The 6,000-nt window shown below is 35.2% G+C and overlaps 1 pseudogene; it reads left to right on the top strand.

The window, feature by feature from the left end:
- The window catches only part of LOC102182028, a 130,733-nt pseudogene continuing 125,677 nt past the window's right edge, over positions 945-6,000 (top strand).

Here is a 6,000-nt window from a genome sequence, read left to right as displayed (position 1 = left end):
AGGCAGATTCTTTACCACTGAGCCACACATACACAATGGCATTATATCTAAAAAAGCAAAGTACATACCTTAATGAAAAACTACTTTATTGCTGAAAGGTATTAACCATCATGACAGCAGAGTTGCCACAAATTTTAAATTTGCAAAAACAGTTGAATGAAGAAAAGCAAAACACAATAAAATAAGATATGCCTGTATTTCTTTTAACCAAATTTAGTTAAATTTTAACCAATATGGATCATAATATTTACTATGTAACATGGTTTGCTAGCTAATGTGTTTCTATTAGTAAATATGGATTTTATTATCATTTAAATGGTGCTGTATTCTATATTTTGCAGCTGCATCATAATTAATTTAACAGTGTTCTTCCTATTGAACATTTTGAATATCTGGAAAAACACTTCAGTGTTCGTTATTCTATCTTTGCACACTTCCTCATTGTGTTGTCATACAAATGGAATTGCTGAATCCTAGACTTGTAGGGTTGTCCTTCAGAAAGATTATATCAAATTGACTGTGGATGTATTTAGCATCATTCCTAACCTGTTCAGCCAGATACTACTGGTATGTTTGTTGATCTGTGAGGCAGTTATAGCTTAGTGATTAAAAGCATTGGTCTGGGAGTTACACCTATCTGGGCTTATATCCTGACTCTGTTAATAATTTATCAATTGTATGACTTTGGGAAATCATATAACTTAACTTTTCTGAGCTGGTTTTATCTATCTTTGGGTAGGGGAGGTGTTAATACTTGATATATGGGATAGTTGGAAAGATAGTTAGTGGAGTTAATTTTTTAATTCCTTATTCTGGGACCTGGTACATAGTAAAGTCATAGCGTTTGGGAGATGCATTTTAAACTTGTTAAGATAAAATCTCTTAAATTTGATTCGTTATTCTTATCTTCTCATTTTTCCACCCAATACATTCTATAGCTGGGCTGAAAAAAGAGATGCACTGAACCTTGTAATCCCTGAAGACAAGGAAGATTTGGAAAAAATAATGGATGTGTACAAGGAACTGAAGCATCTAACTAGAGATTGGTCATTAGTGGAGAGCTCCGTCCTTCAGGACCCATCCGCTGGTAAGCTAGCTTTGTGTGTGTTACATGTGGGTATATACCTATACGTCTGTGAGCTTTTCCTCATGTTTCTGAATCTCTTTCTGAGCTTGTGAGAGTACTTGAGAGTGTGTTCCTTGAAAGTTAAATAGATCTTACAAATAAAACTATTAAAGCCTGGGGAATATTTTACAGATAAGTATTTGATGTATTTTTATTTCTTAAATATTTATTGGTCTATTTAGCCTTTGTAATCCTTCTTGTACCCACTTTTATCATTTTGTCTTTTCTAGGTTTTAGAATTTATTGGTCTATATCTGTTCATATTTATTCTTTTATAATATTAAATATCTTTTGCATTGTGAATTATTTTTATTCTTATCTCACTGTTTAACTCATGTCTTTTGTTCTTGACCATTTTGACTATATAAAATATTTTTAAAGAATCAGGTTTGGTTTTATTTTTTCTGTTCTTTAATGTAAAATATGCATATCATGATATCATTTTAACCACTTGTGAATGTACAATTCAGTTTATTTCTGGGCTTTCTATACTATCCTCTTGGTTTATGTGTGTCTTTAGGCCAGTTACATACTTAAAATTTTTTTAATAGTGTTTAAATATATATAACATAAAATATTTTGCCATCTAACCATTTTTTTAACATACAGTTCAATAGCGTTACATACATTTCACATCTGTTCAACCAATCTCTAGAAATATGTTTGTTTTGTAAAAATGAAACTCCAACTTCTATTTCCCACTTCCCCTTGGCAGCCATTCTTCTACTTTAGGTCTCTATGAAGTTATTAGCCTTTTTTCTTAACTGGCTTATTTTACTTAACAGTTATCCTCAAAGTTCATTCACATTGTAGCATATGTCAAAATTTGCATCTTTTCTAAAGCTGAATAATATTACATTATATATATATAACATATCATTTGGATATTGTGTTTACTCATTCATCTGTCTTTGAATACTTGGATTGCTTTTAACTTTTGACTTTTGTGATTAATGCTGCTATGAATATAAGTATACAAATAACTCTTCAAGACCCTGCCTTCAGTTCGTTAGGTTATATATATCCAGAATTGGACTTGCTGGGTCATATGGCAATTCTATTTTTTAAAACTTCTGTCCTTTTTTCCATATTTATTACACTATTTTACATTCCCCCAACAGTACACAAGTTTTAGTATCTCCAAATCCTCATCATAACTAGGTTTTTGGTTTTGGTTTTTTGATAGCAGCCATCCTAATGGGTATACGGTGGTATCTCATTGTGGTTTTGGTTTGCATTTCCTTAGTAATTAGTGATATTGAGAATCTTTTCATCTGTTTATTAGCTATTTGCATATCCTCTCTGGGCAAATGTCTGTTCGAATCCTTTGCTCATTTTTAAGGCTTAGGTTTTTTTGGTTGTTGTTCATTCATACTCTTTAATTGCTGTAGTGGTTTTGTAGTAAGTTTTGAAGTCAGAGAATGTGAGTCCTCCCAACTTTATTCTTTTTTTCAAGATTGTTTAGCTGTTTGGGATCCCTTACACTTCTAGATGAATCTGAGCATCAACTTTTCCATTTCTGCCAAAAAGGCTCTAGGAATTTTGATAGGAATTGCATTTAACCTATAAATTGTTTTGGGTAGTATTAACAGATGACCTTGGAGAAGGCAATGGCACCCCACTCCAGTACTCTTGCCTGGAAAATCCCATGGATGGAGAAGGCTGGTAGGCTGTAGTCCATGGGGTCACTAAGAGTCGGACACGACTGAGCGACTTCACTTTCACTTCATGCATTGGAGAAGGAAATGGCAACCCACTCCAGTGTTCTTGCCTGGAGAATCCCAGGGATGGGGGAGACGGGTGGGCTGCCATTTATGGGGTCGCACAGAGTTGGACACGACTGAAGCGACTTAGCCGCAACAGATGACCAGTGACTTAAGTCTTCCTATCGTTTCCAAATTTCCTTCAGTAATTCTTTGTAGTTTTCATTGTGCAAGTCTTTCACCTCCTTGGCTAGATTTATACCTAAGTATTTAATTCATTTATATGCCATTATAAAAGAAATTGCTTTCTTAATATTCTTTGCTGATTGTTTATTGCTGGTGTACAGAAACACAGCTTTTTGTGTGTTTATACTTTACTCAGGAACTTGGGGTTTGGTTTGTTAGCACAAGTAGCTTTCTTGTGGATTTTTTGAGATTTTCTTTGTATAGACTCATGTTGTCTGTGAGTAGAGACCATTTTACTTCTTCCTTATATGGATGCCTTTTTATTTCGTTTGTTGTCTAATGGTTCTGGCTATCACTTTCAGTAACAGCGTTGAATAGTAGTGGTCAAAGTGGAAATCCTTGTCTTTTTCTGGATCTTCAGGGGAAAGCTTTCAGTCTTTTGCCAATGAGTATTATGTTAACTGTGGGTTTTTCATGAATACTCTTTATTGTGTAGAGGAATTTCTCCTCTATTCCTAGCTTTATGAGATTTTTTTTTATCATAAAAGGGTATTGGATTATGTCTAATAAGAATCCTGTATCAGTTGAGATGATCAAGTGTTTTTTCCCCCCTTTGCTCTATTAATATAATGTATTGCATTGATCCACTTTCTTAGGTTGAACTATGTTTGCATTCAGGGGCTAAATCCCACTTGGTCATGGTGCATAATTCTTTTAATATGCTGTTGGATTTTATTTGCTAATATTTTGTTGAGTTTTTTACATTTATAAAGGATATTGGTCTTCAATTTTCCTCTTGTAATGCTTTTATCTGACTTTGATTTAGGCAGTACTTGCCAGGGCAATGGCTTCATAGAATGAGATAGGAACTGTTCCCTTCCCTTCAATTTTTTGGATGAAGTTGAAAAGAATTAGTATTAATGCTTTTAAAAATATTTGGTAAAATTCACCAGTGAAGCTATTTGGTCCAGGACTTTAGTTCTTTGGAAGGTTTTTGATTACCGCTTCAGTCTTTTTGCTTGTTATTGATCTGCTGAGATTTTCTATTTCTTCTTGAGTCAGTTTAGTTAATTTATATATTTGTCCCTTTCTTCTAAGCTGTCTAATTTGTTGGTATACAGTTGGTCATAGAATCCTCTTATGTTCTTATTGCTGAAAGTTTGTATTGATGTCCCCACATTCATTTCTGATTTTGGTAGTTTATCTTCTGTCTCTTATTTTCATTGTCAACCTATCTGAAGATTTGTCAGTTCTGTTAATCATTTCAAAGACCCAACTTTGGTTTTATTAATTTTCTCTGTTGTTTTTCTGTTATCTGTTTTGTCTATCCCTGGTCTATCTTTATTAGTTCCTTCTTTCTACCATCTTTGGGTTTAGTTTGTTCTTTTTTTTTTTCCAGTTCCTTAAGTTGTAAAGTTAATTTGAAATCTTTCTTCTTTTTCTTATGTAAGCATTTACAGCTATAAAATTACCCTCTTACCATTGCTTTCACTGAATCCCACAAGTTTTGGTATGTTGTATTTTTATTTTCATTTGTCACTGAGTGTTTTCTAATTTCTCTTTTGATTTGTTCTTAACCAATTGGTTAATATCTCTTTTCAGTTCAGTTCAGTCGCTCAGTCGTGTCCGACTCTTTGCAACCCCATGAATCGCAGCACGCCAGGCCTCCCTGTCCATCACCAACTCCTGGAGTTCACTCAGACTTGCATCCATCGAGTTAGTGATGCCATCCAGCCATCTTATCCTTGGTCATCCCCTTCTTCTCCTGCCCCCAATCCCTCCCAGCATCAAAGTCTTTTCCAATGAGTCAACTCTTTGCATGAGGTGGCCAAAGTACTGGAGTTTCAGCTTTAGCATCAGTCCTTCCAAAGAAATCCCAGGACTGATCTCCTTTAGAATGGACTGGTTGGATCTCCTTGCAGTCCAAGGGACTCTCAAGAGTCTTCTCCAACACCACACTTCAGAAGCATCAATTCTTCGGCGCTCAGCCTTCTTCACTGTCCAACTCTCATATCCATGCATGACTACTGGAAAAACCATAGCCTTGACTAGACGGACCTTAGTTGGCAAAGTAATATCTCTGCTTTTCAATGTGCTATATAGGTTGGTCATAACTTTCCTTTGAAGGAGTAAGCATCTTTTAATTTCATGGCTGCAATCACCATCTGCAGTGATTTTGGAGCCCAAAAAATAAAGTCTGACACTGTTTCCACTGTTTCCCCATCTATTTCCCATGGAGTGATGGGACCGGATGCCATGATCTTCGTTTTCTGAATGTTGAGCTTTAAGCCGACTTTTTCACTCTCCTCCTTCACTTTCATCAAGAGGCTTTTTAGTTCCTCTTCACTTTCTGCCATAAGGGTGGTGTCATCTGCATATCTGAGGTTATTGATATTTCTCCCGGCAATCTTGGTCCCAGCTTGTGCTTCTTCCAGCCCAGCATTTCTCATGATGTACTCTGCATATAAGTTGAATAAGCAGGGTGACAATATGCAGCCTTGACGTACTCTTTTTCCTATTTGGAACCAGTCTGTTTTGTTCTTAAGCAATTGGTTAAATTCTCCATATTTGTGAGCTTCAACTTCTAGTCAGAGAAGATGCTTTGTATGATATATATCTTTAAAACTATGTTGTGACTTATTTTGTGGCCTAGCATATGAGGTAGCTTAGAGAATGTCCAATGTACACTTGAGAAGACATGCACTTGAAAAATATATTCTATTGTTGGATGGAGTGTTCTTCATATCTCTTAGGTGTAGTTGCTTTATTGTGTTTCTCAAGGGCTCTGTTTCCTTTTTCATCTTTTGTCTGGTTAATCTATTCATTATTGAAAGCAGAATATTGAAATCTCCAACTATTTCTGTAGAAATGTCTATTTTGCCCTTCTGTTTTGTGAATTTTTACTTCCTGTATTTTGAGAATCTGTTATAAGGTGTGTGTTTTTGTTTAGCTGCTCAGTCATGTCTGACTCTTTTGCAATCCAGG

Source organism: Capra hircus, chromosome 7 (genome assembly GCF_001704415.2).
Source record: "Capra hircus breed San Clemente chromosome 7, ASM170441v1, whole genome shotgun sequence".
In the NCBI taxonomy this organism is placed as follows: Eukaryota; Metazoa; Chordata; class Mammalia; order Artiodactyla; family Bovidae; genus Capra; species Capra hircus.
This window is presented reverse-complemented; position numbering and strand designations above follow the sequence as displayed.